We start from the raw sequence: 17,211 nt of genomic DNA, 5'->3' as shown, positions 1-17,211 counted from the left end.
ACACACACACACACACAGAGTTAAGTAGTTGATATGAAGCTGGCTATAGAGAGGGGACATGATGAATGGCTTTGCCTGCTTCACTCCATACAGCATTTGAAGCCCCTGTGGCAAGAGCTTTTACCCATATTAACTCCATAGATTAATTTTTACACACAGAAGCTCAGAAAAGGATCAAAATGAAATTGATAACAAATTACAGAATTAATGCTCCGAATCTTGTATCGTCATTTCTGCCACATATACTCCCTGATGGTGGAAACTCCACCTCTTGTATAATTTCAAGATCTCCTTGACACTGCCTCTCATACAATTTTTATCCAGCTACTCAGAACTTTATTTCAGTGGCAAGGCAGTGTTCTGGCTGGCACCCTGATCTGTATTTTGATTCTTATTCTATCCTTCTGCCTTTTGGGGAAAATCCAGAAACTTCGTCTGACAAGCACGATATGACAAACATGACATTAGTGACATGAGAGTGTTCAGAGGCGCCCCTCCTCCAAAGTCCATCAAAGAGGAGCTGGTCATAAGCAGTGAGTCGGTCTCTGCCAGGGCCGTTTCTAGATTTTCGAGAGGCAGAATCAGGTAGTGAGTCGAATGCAGAAGACGACAGAGTCTGGATTGTGATGAACTTAGTGAGAAAGTCAAGCAGCTACTCAGAACCATAATAAGTGGCTCGGAGGAGAGAAAGTAAGAACTGAGCAGGCTAGGGAGGCGAGGGTAGGTTGGGAGCAGATTTATTACTTGAAAAGCTCTGGAGAAACTGGGAGGTGAGAACTAGGAGGAAAGAGAAGGGGATTCAAGACAAGTTTCTGGTCTGAGCAGGATGTTCTCTGGGGGAAACCAGTAAAGAGGAGGATTCATTCAAGTCATTTATTGGCTCTTTAATTGTTGGCTTTTTTTTTTTAACCTGATACTTCTCTGATATGGAAATGTACATATTGTGCCTTCAGGACCCCTTGGGGGGGGTATGTGGGACAATTTTTTGTGGGGCCCTTGACTATAAATAATTTGATTATAAAATTGATTCACCATATGAGGTATGGTGATTTACGGATGAAGTTGTAGGACAGTGGGCAGAGAACATGAATTTTTTTGTTGTCCAGTCTGCACATGCAAAGAGTCCAGGCACCATTACTTCACATCCAGGGACCACTTCTTTGTGCTTTTTATTGTCAGTGAGCCATTCCTAGCTAGCTTCACATCTTCCGTCATGTGCTACAAAAAGTAGCAACCCTGTTATTATTCATAATGCCGTGGCTTTTCATAACTAGTTTACATCGAAACAGCACAGATATTCTTGCCTCCGCAGCTCCCAATACCATTGATTTAGCTCTGGCTCCGACATTGCTCATGACACAGCGTCATCCTTCGCTCTGCCTGTGAATACTGCTTTCCAGTGATTCAAAGGTTGTGCTTCATTGATGGTGACCACAATACAACCTTACCAAGAGTGTGCCGGAAAACGGGCATGATGATTCATTGTCTGGACATACTAAATCTACCATTTGGATTTTTTCTCTATTGACCTAGAACAGAACAACCAACCCATCCTCCAATGGTGACTTCTTTCGAACTCTTGAAGACATAATCACTGCATGCCTAGCATGTGATCTCTTTCGATGTTGATGGCACCCTGCTGCCCACAGAGCATAGGAGAAGCCAGGCAAGGGGCCCATGGGCGGAGAAAGGAGAGCAGTCCATTTGTGCAGGGAGGATCTCTTTCTCATCCAGCATGACCTGCCAGGTCATGTTCCTAGAACTGGGGTCTGGCCGTGGGGCCTCAGGATGACCTCACAGTTACGAATCCTGGAGCTTTTGGGGGCATTGACTCCACATATGGGGTGAAGGGCCCAAGAGTGCTCCAAAAGGGAGAAACGAAGACCGAGGCCTGTTTCAAGGGAGGAACTCCAAAGTGTGGGGCTGGGACAGGGGTCCCACTAGCCTGGGGCTGGAGGACACACTGCCTGTCTACAATGATTACAAATACAAGTCTTCACATGGTATCACTCCTCCCTGATTTCCTGACGCACTTTCCTTTGACCCCCATTTGGGTCCTGTGTTCCACCAGCTCTTTGTTCCTTCAATGCAATTTCCTGTCCCATGCCTCTGCATAGCAGCTATTACAAGTGAATTTCCATCTCCAAGAAAACCTTTTTCCTTCTTCTTCTTCTGATGAGTACTTTTTATTCTTCAAGATCCAGATTACTTATTACCTCCTTCATCAAACCTTCTAGAACCTTCCCTTCTGCCCAATTCCCTCCCCATCAGAACATCCATTCTTTCCTTCATCCAGCCAGTGAGAACTTTTTAGTGAGTACCTACTACTCTCTGCCAAGCCCTGTTTCAGGCACTGTAGCAGCAACAGTGAATAAAACAGGCCCTATAGGCCAACAGTCATATAGGCTCCCTCTGGACTCTCTGTATCTGTTTCCGCTTATCTTGTGTTGAAATTATCTCTATTTGTCAGCAAATGTTTTCTGTAAAGTGCCAGACAGTAAGTAGACTTTGTGGGACCTATGGTCTCTGGTAAAACCACTCAGCTCCACTGTTGTAGCACAAAAGCAGCCAGAGATAATATGCAAGTAAATGGGTGCGGCTGAGTGCCAATAAAACTTTATTTAGAAAACAGGTGTGGGGCTGTGTTCTGCCTGTCACCCATAGTTTGTTGCAACAGAATGTAAGCTCCATGAGAATAGGTCTTTTTTTTAATCTTTCTATTTTATTATTTTTACTGTTATCTCCCTAATGCTTAGAACAGCACCTTGCACATAGAAGGTACTTGACATAGCTTTGTTAAACAAGAGAAATAAAAGAATGTCATCCATTAAACTGGAAGTTTCTGAGAGACAGGGCCCCATGTACATGGTGATCAACACGAATTTGTGTTGAATAGATGAACGGGTGACAGGAGCACCTTCCTCCGATACTTCCTCTGGTGGGTGGGCAGGAACTGGGTACGTCCGGGCGAGCCTTGTTATCCCGTCGTATTGCAGCTGCTTCCTCGGTAGGCCAAGTTGCACATGAGGAACCAATAACAGAATTACAGGCAGGCCTCCCCAACCGGGGCTCACCCCACGGCCAGCTAGGTGACAGCCTGCTGCAATCTTGCAGAGCAGCAGCCTGGGTCCAGGGAACTCGGCAGCGGAAATGGCCATTAAAGTTAAACATGCCTGCCTGTCAGAGGGAAGTAGCAACCACAGGAGCCCTATCGCCACCATCAAACCGCCTGTCAGCGCCGGCCCGTTGGGTTTCCTGGGGCCCACCTTCCTGAGTGAGGGTTAGCCGATCGGCTCGGACAGGCAGGGCCCTGGCGTTTGGCGGGGCCTGTCAGCTGAAATCCAGAGGTGAAGCTGGTGCCGCTTTGGAAATTGGGGCCTGACAAGCGCAGCCAGATGAAGACAAGAGGAAGGAGAGAGGGTGGGGCGCTGAGCTGGGGGGAACCGACCAGCAGGGCCCTCTGCTGCCAGGGCCTCCCCCAGAAAGGAAGCAGCTCTGCTTCTGTTTCATGTCAACTTTGCTGCCATTGGATAGTCGGCGAGATTTCAAACAGATAAACACCCCTTTGGGAAACCCGAATGCCTTGGCAGACAATTTTAGGCCTTGATTTGATTGATAAATCCTTTGTGACAAGAGGGGATGAAACAGGCCCCCAGTTTGGTACATATAAATAGGAAATTAGCTGGCAAAGTTGTCAAAGATAATTAACTTTCCGATTCTGCGGGTCTATTCAGGTTGACATCCTGAAATTATTTAGAAATGCACATGTCAACGCTCTGACAGAATTTGGGGCTGATCAGATAAACAGATTTGGAGATGTTTGATTGTAAAATGATGTAAGCGCTTAGCTGGTGTTTTATCACCGCGAGCTTCCGTTCGCTGCTGTGGATGTTCAGGGAGAGGGTTTGGTGGTTTGGGGTGAGTGGGCGCCAGGGGTTTGGGGGTGGGGAGGTTGAATAGGATGCACAAAGTACAACAGATTGACCTTCTTTTACTCTCAGTGAGCTGAGAAATTCCTAACCTTCAATTCGACCACAATTAACCTCGGACTTAACCCAAGGACTCCTCTCCAAGCCTCAACCTCCAGTAGGAAGGGAAACATTCCAAAGGATTTGGCAGCAGGCACATTGTTCCTCTGTCAGACCCAGTCTTGGCCAAGCAAGTGCAGTGAGCAAAGTCACCTAGAATCACTGCTCTTTCTTATTCATCATGAGTTTGGGTAGATCACTGGGCCTGACATGCTGTTAAAAGTGGAGAACACCTTTTCGGCATTTCCACCTTATTATTGGAAATTGCCTCTTTAAAAGACCAGTTCAGAGCCTTCCAATGAAGAGACATCCTTCCTCCAAGTGCATGAAGATGGATGAGAACTAACATTTGCTGAGCACCTACTCTGTGACACAGGCCAAGCTGGACACTATATTGTGTTATTTGCTTATTTTAACCTTTGTAACTTCCATAGTAGATATCTTTATCATTGATGATGAGAAAACAGATACTACTCAGAAAGGTGAGATCAGCTACTGTAGGTAACCCAGCTATCAAAGAAGTGAAATTTGGATTTGAACATGGGTTTGGCCGTTTCCGCTCTTCCCCCAACACGATTTTCTGGTTAATAGAATTGTAGGCTCTTAGAGAGAAGGGATTTTGAAGATCACAGAGTTCAGAGTTCATCAACCCATGACCCAGGGGCCAAATCCAGCCTGCTACCTGTTTTTGAATGGGCTACAAGCTAAGAATGCATTTTTACATTTTTAAATGGTTGGGAAAAAAGTCAAAGTAATATTTCATGACATGAAAACTACATGAAATTAAAATTTGAATGTCCATAAATAAAGTTTTATTTGAACATAACCTCACTCATTCATTTATGTATTGTCTACGGCTGCTTTTGTGCTATAACTGCAGAGTTACATAGTTGCAACCGATACCATATGGCCTTCAAAGCTGAAAATACTTACTGCTTGGCCCCTTACAGAACACATTTGCAGACCCCTGGTTTCACGGGTGTCTCAGCGAGAGCTTATTGAACTCTGGATGTAGCAAGCACTGGCAAAACTCTCAACAGGTATTATCTAATTTAACTACTCAAGGTGGGTACTGTTAAGTGTTATAAAGGTGAAGAAACAGGTTCAGAAAGGTTCAAGAAGCTGGTCAGGCTAACTCGGTAGAGCCAGGATTCACACTCAAAGCACATGTGCTCAGTTCCCTTATTTTATTGCCATTTCACTGTAATTCCACGCTGCCCGGATGTGGCTTTTCTAGGCTAGGCGCTTGAGATGCAATGGTGATTATCACTCTGGTGGACAGAGTAATGGCCCCCAAAGACGTCCTCATCCTAATTCCGAGAACTGTGAATACCTTCCAGGGCACAAGGGACTTTGCAGATATTATTAGGAATCTTGAAATGAAAAGGTGGTTCTGGATTATCCAGATGGGTTTGAGGACCAGAGGGAGGCAAGAAGATCAAAGAAAATGAAAGAGACAGGAGGACGGAAGCAGAGGTTGGAGTGATGCAGGGCCACGAGCCAAGGAATGCAGGTGATCTCTAGAAGCTGAAAGAAACCAGGGAAGTGTATTCTCCTCTGACCTCCTGAACTGCGAGAGGATAAATTTGTGTGGCTTTAAGATACCCAGTTTGTGGTCATTTGTTACAGCAGCCATAGGAAGCTAATATACACACGCCACCCCACCGCACCAAGTCCTCGCCTTCAAGCTGCTCTGTGTGGTACGAGACCCAGCCATCCACAGAAGTAGATTTCAAAGGAAAATCTACGCTGCAGGTATTAAAATTAAAGTTTAACTTACTGGGGGTGGGATCAGGCTCAAGGCTTCCTAAGTAGGGATTAGAGGGCTTGCAACACTACAGAACTGTGTCTTCAAGGAGGTCCTTTCTTTATTCCAGTTTCTGGGGCTGGATCTGGCGTCTTCCAGGATCAGCCACAGAGCATAATGAAACCAAACACAAGAATCAGAGGCAACTTTCTCCCAAATTTGTCGTGCTTCAGTCTCTACAACTTGCACTACACTTCTGAGGCTAAACTCAGGCTTTCTGGTGCATGACCTATAACTGATACCGAGTTCCTTGGTGAGTTTTCTTCTGTTTATTGAGGAGCTGGGCTTTTGCAAAAGGGAACTCAGAATCTTGCCTGCGTTTTATTAGTATTGTGACCATTTGCAAATTAATTTGGAAGGCAATATAATTTTCCTCTTGTATAGAATTCAGTTTTGATTACTGGCATGTCACTGAATTTCCAGCTTTCACGAAAGCTCTTATTATGAGAAATTAAGATACCTTTCTCCTTCATCCAAATAAAATAAACATATGGCTATGGGACGTGATTGAATTAAAAAATATCATTTAATCCAGGGAAGATAATTAGTTGAATGAAACTGGAGAGGAGAAACTCAATCTAGGGTTTGAATGTTGACATGAAATTGTGAAGGCTATTTTCACTCATCACTGACTTTTAATAGCACTTTGTACAGAGTAATTTGCAGCCTAAACCTTGTTAATGTGATATTGGTTATTTCAGAATCACGCTGGGGAATCAGAGCCATTCCCCAGCCTACTGCTGGGGTGTCCCAATACGTTGGCATAGATATTCAAAGAGTGGTATCTAACAATGCATTGCCTTGCTTCTCAGTCGGCTTTATTTCCCATGGTCATGCTTTGTTCAAAATGTCACTTGGGAAGAGACTAGAAAAGTTAGCTGCTGTAGGTGTACCGTGTGTATACCCCCTCTGTGTATCATCTGAGGGGCATGTGTGTGTTTGGGGCATGGTTCATAGATTTGAGTGAGTAGCCTTGATTTTCCATGCTGGCCTGTGTGCCCCGAGTTTTGTTTCAAATATTAAGGCCATTGTCACATATGTTCTTGGAACTTAGCACTTTGAGGCGTACCCTGCCTGATTTCCAACTGCCAACCCCTGCAATTTTTTGAGTGCTTTCTCTGGCCTCTGGAGCCCACTCTGTCTGTTTTGAAGCAAGCTGGAAAGGTTTAGGATTGTTAGTCCTCAATCAATAACTTATGTGAATTGGTGGAGAGAGAGAGAATACCTCTCCCGGGATGGGGGTGGGAAGTATGGTCAGCCACGTGGCTTTTCTGCTCTGGCCCCAGTTGCCCTCAGCGGTAACGCGTGTGAAAATCCACACTTTGCCAGTTTCTGTCCCTTCCCTGTCCCAGTCTCCCACTTCCTTGCTGGTTTTTCCTGAAATTACCTTCTGAGCAAACCACTTGCACCCAAATCCTCGTCTTGTTGTCCTTTGGGGGGAAACCGATTCAAAACAATCATTATACCAGCAAGTTCATTCACTTGCTTGTTTGTTAAACCCTGATCGGAAGCCTGTTCAGAGCAAGCGGCTGAGAACCAGGTGAGAACCCTGCCTGGAGGAGCATAGACCCTGGTGAGCAGACAGATGTTAAACAAGCAGACAGACATGGAAAGGGTAGTTTCTTCGGGTTGTACCTAAGTGTCTTGCTGGAAATAAACAGGGTCGTGGGAGAGAGTGATTGATGGGAGAAGATTTATATAGAGCGGTCATGATGTGTCCGTTTATGAGCTGGTGACCTGAGGCCTGGAGGATGAGAAGGAACTAGACATGCAAAGACCAGGGCAACACTGAAGTGTTCAAGGAGCACAAGGAGGATATTGAGTTTGGAGCGTTGAGCACAAGGGAGAGACAGGGATTTGAAAGGAGAGTCAAGGTAGGAAAGATGGGTTTGATCAGACCCTCCAGGCTCTCATGGGCTGTGTTAAGACGTTATATATATATATATATATATTTTTTTTTTTTTTAAACTTTGGGTTTGTTTGTTTATTTATTTATTTATTTACTTATGGCTGTGTTGGGTCTTCGTTTCTGTGCGAGGGCCTTCTCTAGTTGCTGCAAGCGGGGGCCACTCTTCATCGCGATGCGCGGGCCTCTCACTATCGCGGCCTCTCTTGTTGCGGAGCACAGGCTCCAGACGCGCAGGCTCCAGACGCGCAGGCTCAGTAGTTGTGGCTCACGGGCCTAGTTGCTCCGCGGCATGTGGGATCTTCCCAGACCAGGGCTCGAACCCAGGGCTCATGTCCCCTGCATTGGCAGGCAGATTCTCAACCAGGGAAGCCCTAAGACGTTATATTTTAAGGAGAACAACTCAAGTTGCTGAAAAAATTGTTAGACTCGCCGATCACCATTGCTGATAAAGACTGGTACAGGGCTTAACAATAATAAGGATGGGGATAAAAGACAAGGAAGTAATATTTGCTGTGAACTCAAGGCCACCCATTGGACAAAGTGCTGTATACCTTCTAACATCTAATTTTAATACTTTGAGCAACCTGTTAAGTTGGGGTTGTTTCTCATCCCTTGATGAGAAAATAGAAGATAAGGGAGTTTGGAGTTTACCTACAGCTGGGTAGGTTGCAAGGATTAAGTTGAGTTTTGAACCCAGATGTCTCTGGCTCCTGAATGAATGCTATTCCAATTATTAAACCACACTGCTGTCTTTGCTTTATCAAAAACACTTTAAAATCATTAATAAGCAGTAAGTTACCCATAAGAAAATGAGTGTGATATCTTTGGATAAAGTGAAGAAAATCAGAATCAGTTTATGAACTCAATTGCTATTTAACTCACATGTTTCCTGTTCAATGAAAGTATTAACACATTTTGATTATTCTATCTTGCCAAGCTTTGTGTCAAGCTTTTTTTCTGCACTTGTTCTATTCGCTACGCTTAAAAGGCCCTATACCTGGGAGGGGTGTGTGTGGGTGGGATACCCTGCAGATGTGGTGGTTGACTGCCCTTGGCACGTTCATGGGCAGAGATCAAATAAAGGGGAAGAAAATGCTTATCTCCCCTCTGGCTGCCTATACTTAAGAATGAAACTCTTCCCTCAGCTGACTTGCATCTCTAGGATTTGCTTAATTAGAGAAAAGCTTTTCCCATCAACTGTAGACGGTTAAGTGGTTCAATAATCTCATAGCAGTCCTTATCATTTGCCCATAGAAAGAGAAGGAAGAGGTGTGAATGTAAACAGAGGAATATGTTTATTACTCTCTAAACCCCTCCACCTACTATTGATAAGCAGCTTAGTCCCTTCTTAGCTGGTTTAGCGAAAGAAATGGCGGTTGAGCCCCAGGGAAAGCCTTTGGCTGGGGTGATGGGGTGTAGTATGGAGTCGTGGAGGTGTCAGGGAGTCCATTAATGTCTAGAATACTTGCTGGATTCATATGCGCAATTCTGTTTGGATTCGCTTTAAATTTTATATTAACAATATTGACTTCAGTATCTGAGTCAGATCAACCCAATGGATTTTAATATTTTGATTAACAGGACCTATTAACTCACTCATTTAAAAAATAATTATTGAGCACCTACTATGTGCTGAGCACAGACGATACAGCCGTGAACACAACATAGAAGGTACCTACTCCTGTGGAGCTTTGGTGCAGTGGGGGTTTCAAACAAATAAATAAACCCTCAAGCATCAAGTATGAACATGAGTTATGATGCTAAAACATAAAGTTAAGAGGCTGGGGGAAGGGGGTCTTCAGAGAGGGTGGTCAGGAAAGGCATCCTCAAGAGGTCACAATCAGCTGAAATCTGAGTGTCCGGGAGGTCACCATGCAAAGGTGTGGGAAAAGAGCTTTTCAGAGAAGGGAGAGTGCAGATACAAAAGTTCCAGGGCAGGAGTGACCTCAGTGCATTTAAAGATCAGAAATAAAGCCACATGGCACGAGCTGAAGCACCAAGGGGGAGAGAGGCGGAAGGAGACGTTGGCCGGTAGACAGAGTGAAGACTGTGTTGGGAAAGCGTTAGATGGTTTCCATGAGACTCATAACATGACCTGATATCCTTCTTTAGAAAGATCATTCTGGCTTCTTTTAGAGGGCAAGACCACAACCAGGAGCGCCAGCCAAGGAGGTACGGTGCCTGTTGGGGAAGAAACGCTGGTGTCTGGCATCAGGCAGGGGAGGGTATGGAGGGAGCAGTGAGTGGGTTTGGGAAAAGCTTTGGAGGTAATTCAGCAGGACTTGGTGATGAATCAGATGACAGGAGGGAGATAGAGGGAATAAGGATAGCTCCCGGGTGGTGGGTCAGACTGACAGAGGGGTGCCATTTCCAGGGATGAAGATCACCACGAGAGAAACTGCCTCAAAAAATAAATGAAAAGTTTTGTTTTAGCCTGGTTTTTAGACATTCAAGTAAGTGTAGAAGTCATATGAGGAGTTCTGTACTCTGTTCTAGTCCAGTTGCTCTTCTAGTAGTTTAAAGATCAAAATTTAGGACTCGAACTAGTTAAAAATGAATATTTAGCTTGACAAGGTCCAAATCCTCCCTTGTGTAATAATAATCTTCATTCCTTGAGTCTTTGTTCAGAGTAAGACAAAATTCTGTATTTTACTCATATACTTCCAGTGAACTTTTTTTTTTTAATTAATTAATTTATTTATGGCTGTGTTGGGTCTTCGTTTCTGTGTGAGGGCTTTCTCTAGTTGTGGCAAGCGGGGGCCACTCTTCATCGCGGTGCACGGGCCTCTCACTATCGCGGCCTCTCTTGTTGCGGAGCACAGACTCCAGACGCGCAGGCTCAGTAATTGTGGCTCACGGGCCCAGTTGCTCCATGGCATATGGGATCTTCCCAGACCAGGGCTCGAACCCGTGTCCCCTGCATTGGCAGGCAGATTCTCAACCACTGCGCCACCAGGGAAGCCCTCCAATGAACTTTTGATGAACACTTTCACCTTGAAGTAGGGTGTGTGTGTGTGAAAAAGAAAATGAGAGAGAGGGATAATCTTTCATTCTTTCCAGGCACTTTGCATTCGCATTGGTTTTGTAAGTCTCACAGCAAACCTCTGATACTGGTACTTGTATCATTATGATTCAATTTGACTTCACATTACAGAAAATCTCTCCACAGTGGTTTAAACACAAAAGGTTTATTCTCACAAGTAAAAGAATAATCAGAGCTAGGCAATCCAAGGCTGGTATGGCAGCTTCATGAAATTACCAAGGGACACAGGCTCCTTCTGCCTTTGCTGCTCTGCTATTTTTAGCCTGCTGCCTCATGGTCTAAAATAGCTACAGAAGCTCCAGCCATTATATATACATTCCAGTCCACAAGAAAGTACCAGTAGAAGTAGAAGGCCATATCCCTTCTTCTTGAAGGTCAGTTTTGGAAATATGGTACCACACATCTGCTTATAATTCATTGTCATATGTCTACACCTAACTTCAAGGGAGGCTGGGAAAATAGTCTGTTGGTAGAGTGACATTTGCTGAGGGAGAGAAACAGACAGTTGACATTAGCAAGTATATAGCAGTCTTGCCTTAGTCCTAGCATGCTTACTTTACTTGCCTAAGACCACATAACTTAAAACAGATAGGCAGAGCTGAGACCTAAATTTTACTATTATTTGTTCTCTTATTTTCTGCCTTTCCTATGCTCAGCTCTTCTATTATCTTCACAGTTGAGAAAATGGCTAGTTTTTCTCAAACACCCTCTCAGAGCTATTTATTTTCCCGTTTTTAGCACCAGGACCATTCTCTGAGTTCTGCAAAGTGTTATGGGGAACAGAAGAAAGGGAGAGTACTGATTTCAACCTTGCAACGCAATCACTCCCAGCTTCCATAAATCAGCAGGTTTTTAGGATGCGGCAAGGAGAGCGCCATCTGATTTTTATACACCTGATTCACAATAAAATCTTCACAGGGGCTTCTTGGGTGCTTATTTTCCTGAAAGGCTAAGGCAGCAGAAATCCATCTATTATATCAGGGGAGAAGGATTCACCCATTTAGAAGTAACTGGTAAATGCTGGTATAGAGCATTTTAACTTTCAATATCCATTTTTAATGCAACTTGGTGGAACATATCTTTGCACGTGTACTGAGATGCCCAGAGAGGACCCTTAATGACTTTTCTGCTATAAACCAAAACTTCACTTTAAAAATAAAAATAGGGACTTCCCTGGTGGTCCAGTGGTTAAGAATCCACCTTGCAATGCAAGGGACGTGGGTTCGATCCCTGGTCGGGGAACTAAGATCCCACATGCCGCGGGGCAACGAAGACCATGCACCACAACTACTGAGCCCACACGCTCTGGAGCCTGCACGCCACAACTAGAGAGAAGCCCACACACCACGACTAGAGAGAAGCCCACGTGTTGCAACGAAGAGCCTGCACACCACAACAAAAGATCCTGTATGCCACAGTGAAGATCCTGCATGCCGCAACTAAGACCTGATGCAACCAAATAAATAAATATTAAAAAAATAAAATAACAATGAAGACCTGGATCTCAGATCTCTTTCACCGGCCTGAACGTGTGGCTTTATGAAGTCCCATAGTGGTAACTCCTCTTGCTCTGGAAGAACCATCCTCTTCCCTCCTCTGATAAATTCATATCCACTGTATTACGTGTCTTGAAACCCAAGCCTTAAGCTTGGCATTAGTGCCTGTACGACTTGGGAGCCATATGTCAACATAAGGGCAAAGCATGGCTCACCTGCTAACAGAGGCACCAGTTAGCTTGACACTGGGGAAGCCACATCAAGTTTTGGGTCTCAGGTTGCCTCACCTCTCAAAGGAGGTGGTTGGTTTAGACCATTTGGGATTTCCCATGCTCCTGGACAGGGCGAGGAGGTGGTGAGAGCTGTGATCAGTTGTCCTAAGTGTGTAGTCCCGTGACTGGGGTTCTCAGCAGGGTTCTGTTAAGTGAGCTCCTCTGAGGAAACATGCCTTCTTATATCCTGCACAGGAGGGGGTGCTTTGCCTGCATCTTCTCAAACGGTACTCTCGGTAGCTTACGACATGGTTGCTGTCATCCGTGGTTTACAGTAGGGGAAACTGAGGCTGAGAGAGACCAATAGCTCGCTCTCACTATCTCAGAAGTAGTAGAACCCAGATTGGAACTCAGACATATGATACCAACATATGGGCTTTCTTTCAGGAAAGCCAATTCATTACATGGATATTCAAACTAAACTAAGTTTTAAAACTTAGCAGCACTGGGCATAAATAGGTTGAACCGTATGAAATTGCCGGTACTTGATGGCATTTGTGCTACAAATATGTCAGTCCCATGTGGATCAGTCAGTAGATAAAGTAATCCCTTGCCAAATCATTTTACTCAATTTGGAGCTTGGCAAATACAATTACTGAAGGACTTCTAGAATATGTAATTCTAGTCCTCACCTAAAACCAGTAAGCAATGGCATTATGAAAAGGCTTGGTCATTACTCCTGTCTAAGTATCTATCATCTCTTTTCCTTTCTGCACCCCACCCCCCAGATCTACTATCTCACCAGAGATTAGAATAGTACTTCCTAAGTGGTGGATATTTTTATGTAATTTACGGAGTTGCATTTTTTAAAAATTTACTGCTACAATGCTTCAATTACAAAAAATAAAAAGATTTATGCTCAAAGAAGTTTACTGCAGCAAGATTCACAATATGTATGTGATCTCAAGCAATACAGAAAAACATGACTGGAGAATCTACTAGGGTTATACTAGTGATTGTGGAATGGAGCTGAGTTTTGTTTTATTTTCTCCCTGCTCCTGTATACTTTCACATTCTTTCTAATTTTCCTGTCTTACATTAGTCCATATGAGAAGAAAATCAAGTAAAACCCTCAAAAATGAAAGAAAACTCTTCAAAAGTAGAATTTAAATATGGCAGGACAAAAATATTAATGTGAAATGAAGTCCTATTCTGTCTTTTGGAGAAGAAAGACGTTGATTTGATGAGAGAGGAGCTGAGCAGATCTACCAAAGGTGTAGCGAGCTGGGGAAAAGAAGGAACATGAAAAAGGATGGAGCAGAGTGCCTGTGAGCTGGGAGGCCGCTAGAAGGAAAGGAGAGCCAGGGTGGCCCAGTGTAGATCTCTCCCTGAAATGCCACATCCTTGGGGAGGCCTTCCTGAGCCCCCACTCTAATTTAGAGCCCCCTGGTTCCCCCTCATATAGGATGACCCTATAAATGCATCCTTTTTACCCAGGACTTCCTGGTTTTAGCACTGAAAGTTCCAGACCCTGGGAACCCACTGGGGGAAGGTTGGTCATCTGCCTGTCACAGCACCTCTCCCCTACTTCAAACTGTTGTAGCACACATTGCAGTTGTAACAACTGAGCGCAGTTGTTACAGATGTGTAATTTCCTTATCTCTTCAGTTTGCTTGTATCTATCTTCTCCCACTAGGCAGTAAATTTCACAAGGGCAGAAACCATCCCAGTGACTTGCAGTTGTGGGTATTGGAGGATTTATTGAATGAGGAGATGCGCTGGCCAGGCACAGGCAGTCTGGGCTGAGCGTGTGTGAAGATGGAGATGGAGGGGGAGAGTCTGGTGTGTCAGTAGCTGAAAGCCTTCCAGTGTGGCCAGTGAAGGGTCTGAAGGCTGGAGCAAGGCCATGCTAGAGCATTAGCATTTGGGGGGCCATCAAACCCTTTCACTGTCTGCTGAAAGCGATGGACCCGCTCTCCACAGAAATGCACAGTTGCACATCATTTTGCATATAGATTCAGAGTTTTGAGCAAGAGTGGCAAAACTGCAGCCCATAGGTCAAATCTGGCCAGTGGCATGTTTTTTGTAAATAAAGTTTTATTGGAACATAGACACAACCATTCACCTACATATTGCCTATGGCTGCTTTCTTGCCAAAGCTCAGAGATGCCTGGTTCTAATACACAATGTGATGAACTTGCAAAGCCTCAAATATACCTTTTGGCCCTTTACAGAAAAAGTTTGCCAGTCCCTGGTTTAGAGAGCACTTGAGAGCCTGGCGGTGCCTAGACCCAGGTTAAACCCTTGCTGTAGAAGTTAGAGAGCTACTGAAGGAACTTGTAGATGACAGCAAAGTGGTTAGTCCCCCTTTGGGTGGAATGGAAGGTGTGGAAAGCAGGACACTGGGAGTGCAGAAACCTTTGAAGCAATAGCCCAGAGGAGAGGTGATAAGGATTGAACGAGGGCAGGGGGATGGCGTGGAGAGCACAGATTTTCAGATGCCTGACTTTGCAGCTCTGCTCTGCTTCCCCACACACTCAGCTCTGCCCCGGATGGAAACAGCCCCAGCAGTTCTAGTGCACACTTGACCACGAGCTGATGGGTTCCACACAGATATTGTCAAATCAGCCCCTCTAAGGCTCATTGCTGGCAATGCACAGAGCTCTAATCAGGGAGTTCACTCATCCGCTTCTGCTTTGTGCAGTGCTGGCTTTAAAAAGATCTAAACCCAAAAATTGAAAAAAAAAAAAAAATCTAAAACCCCGTGGGGTTCACAGAGCAAGTCAAAGAGCAAGTGCTTATTGTTGGCTTTTTCAAAACAACCTCTGCCTTTGAAAATGCGTGGTCTTAACAGTTCTGCGTCAGAACAAATTTAGGATGCGATGAGATCTAGCTGCTCACCCTCTCATTGGCCGTGATGCTGGGAGGTGACAAGAATCAGAGAGAGGATAGCAACATGTACCCTCAGATCTGCTCCCCGCAGGGAACCCCCTCTTCCCGTTCACAGTGTCAGAGTTCAGGGGCCACATTTGGAGGTGAGATACTGGATGTGAGTGCTCATCTCTACATTAACCCTCATGTTTTTCCTCCGCTTGGAAGAACTTGGCTATTATTGCCGTAAGCAGTGCTGTAAAGGAACAGCTCAGCTAGTGCTGGGCAGTTTTGGGGTCCAAGAATGTTCTCAGGGATGATAAGAGGGGCAAAGAACCGTGAGGGGAAATTGCACGAATCATGCTGCAGTGTGGATGGACCTCAAAAACATTATGCTAAGTGAAAGAAACCAGTCACAAGAGACCACAGATTGTATGATTGCAATTATTCTGTGAAATGTCCAGAATAGGCAAACCCATAGAGACAGAAAGCAGAAGGGTGGTTGCCAGCAGCTGGAGGGAGTGGTGAGTGGGGAGTGAGTGCTTAATTGGTTTGGGGTTTTACTTTGGAGTGATGGAGACATTTTGGAACTAGATGGAGGTGGTAGTTGAACAGCATCATGAGTATACTAAATGCCACGGAAATGTTCACTTTACAATGGCTAATTTTATGTTATGTGAATTTCACTTCAGTAACTTATTTAAAAACAGAAGAGGTGGGGGGGGGGGAAGGGGAGAAGGACATGGCCCTTGATGGTCTACACTTCTTCTTGTGGGATTCCAAGAAGCCATCTTCATCCCAGCAGCATGCGGAGCTGTCTCCGTGTCGAGGGCTATGGTAGTCCTCCCGTTTTTGCTTTCTCTCTGTGTCCTGCCACCACATGCCATCGACTGACCCCCAGAGTTCTCAAATCGACCTGTTCCTTTCCTGTCTCACTGTCACCACCTTTCTCTAGGACCTTCATCTCCCCCAACTGGGAAATGCCCTTGCTTCCTGCCTCAGTTTCCTTACCTCCACTGTGCCCTCTGCCCTCTGGCCTGAGAAATCTTTCTAACGTACTTCTTCACCATGTCATGCTGCTGTGCCCCGTGTCTTTTCTCCCTCCCTCGTGGTAGAGAGTTCACGAGCCTGGTGTGGTAAACGGAAGAGGACCTTGGACTTGGATTTGGACACTCCAGGACACCCTGATTCCTACCCTGTCTAGTGTGGCGTCGTGGCCGACTCATGAGTGTATTTATTAACACGGGCTCTGTTTTGTTTCTCCCTTTTGTTGCATGGTGGTAACGACAGTCTATCACTGGGTTTGGTGAGAATCAAGTTAGATTACATGTGGCCGACAGTTACTGAGCACTTGCCCAGGCAGACCCTGGACTAAGGACATCGTTTGAACTTTCTCAAATAATAGAAGACTGCATTCAACCTAAGGCTCTATGTATATTTTATCCATTATCATCATCATCACCATCACCATCATCATCACTTTCTAAAGCCCCCTTCAATGTAGTCTAATGCTTTGACTCTTTGCTTTTATTCTGTGCGTGGTCGATCAGTTTTCCCACCCGTACCTGTCTGTGCATGGTGCCCTCACACCACGGGACTGTCCCCTCTGCCGGGGGCTCCCATCCTTCCCTCACAGCTCCCAGTTAGGCTACTGGCAGTATCTCTAAGTAGCACAGATTTCCTCCAGGAAGGTCTGAGAGGACTGAGGCTCTTTTCCCAAAGATTTCTCAGACTCAAGCTGCATTTCCGAAAGCTGAGGTAGCCATGGCGAGTTGAGAGAGGCGGAGATTCCCAGATCTCCTTGTCTTGGATGCTGAGCTTCCAGAAGAAATTCACAGCCACACA

General features: G+C 45.1%; 1 long non-coding RNA gene across 1 annotated transcript in view; it reads right to left on the bottom strand.

Annotated features, from left to right (window-relative positions):
- Nucleotides 1–17,211, bottom strand: part of LOC309649344 — a 979,232-nt gene that overhangs the window by 588,632 nt on the left and 373,389 nt on the right. The window lies entirely within an intron of this gene.

This window comes from Balaenoptera physalus, assembly GCF_965194825.1.
Source record: "Balaenoptera physalus genome assembly, chromosome: 19".
Lineage (NCBI taxonomy): Eukaryota > Metazoa > Chordata > Mammalia > Artiodactyla > Balaenopteridae > Balaenoptera > Balaenoptera physalus.
Note: the sequence above shows the minus strand (reverse complement) of the source record. Positions and strands in the feature narration are given on the sequence as shown.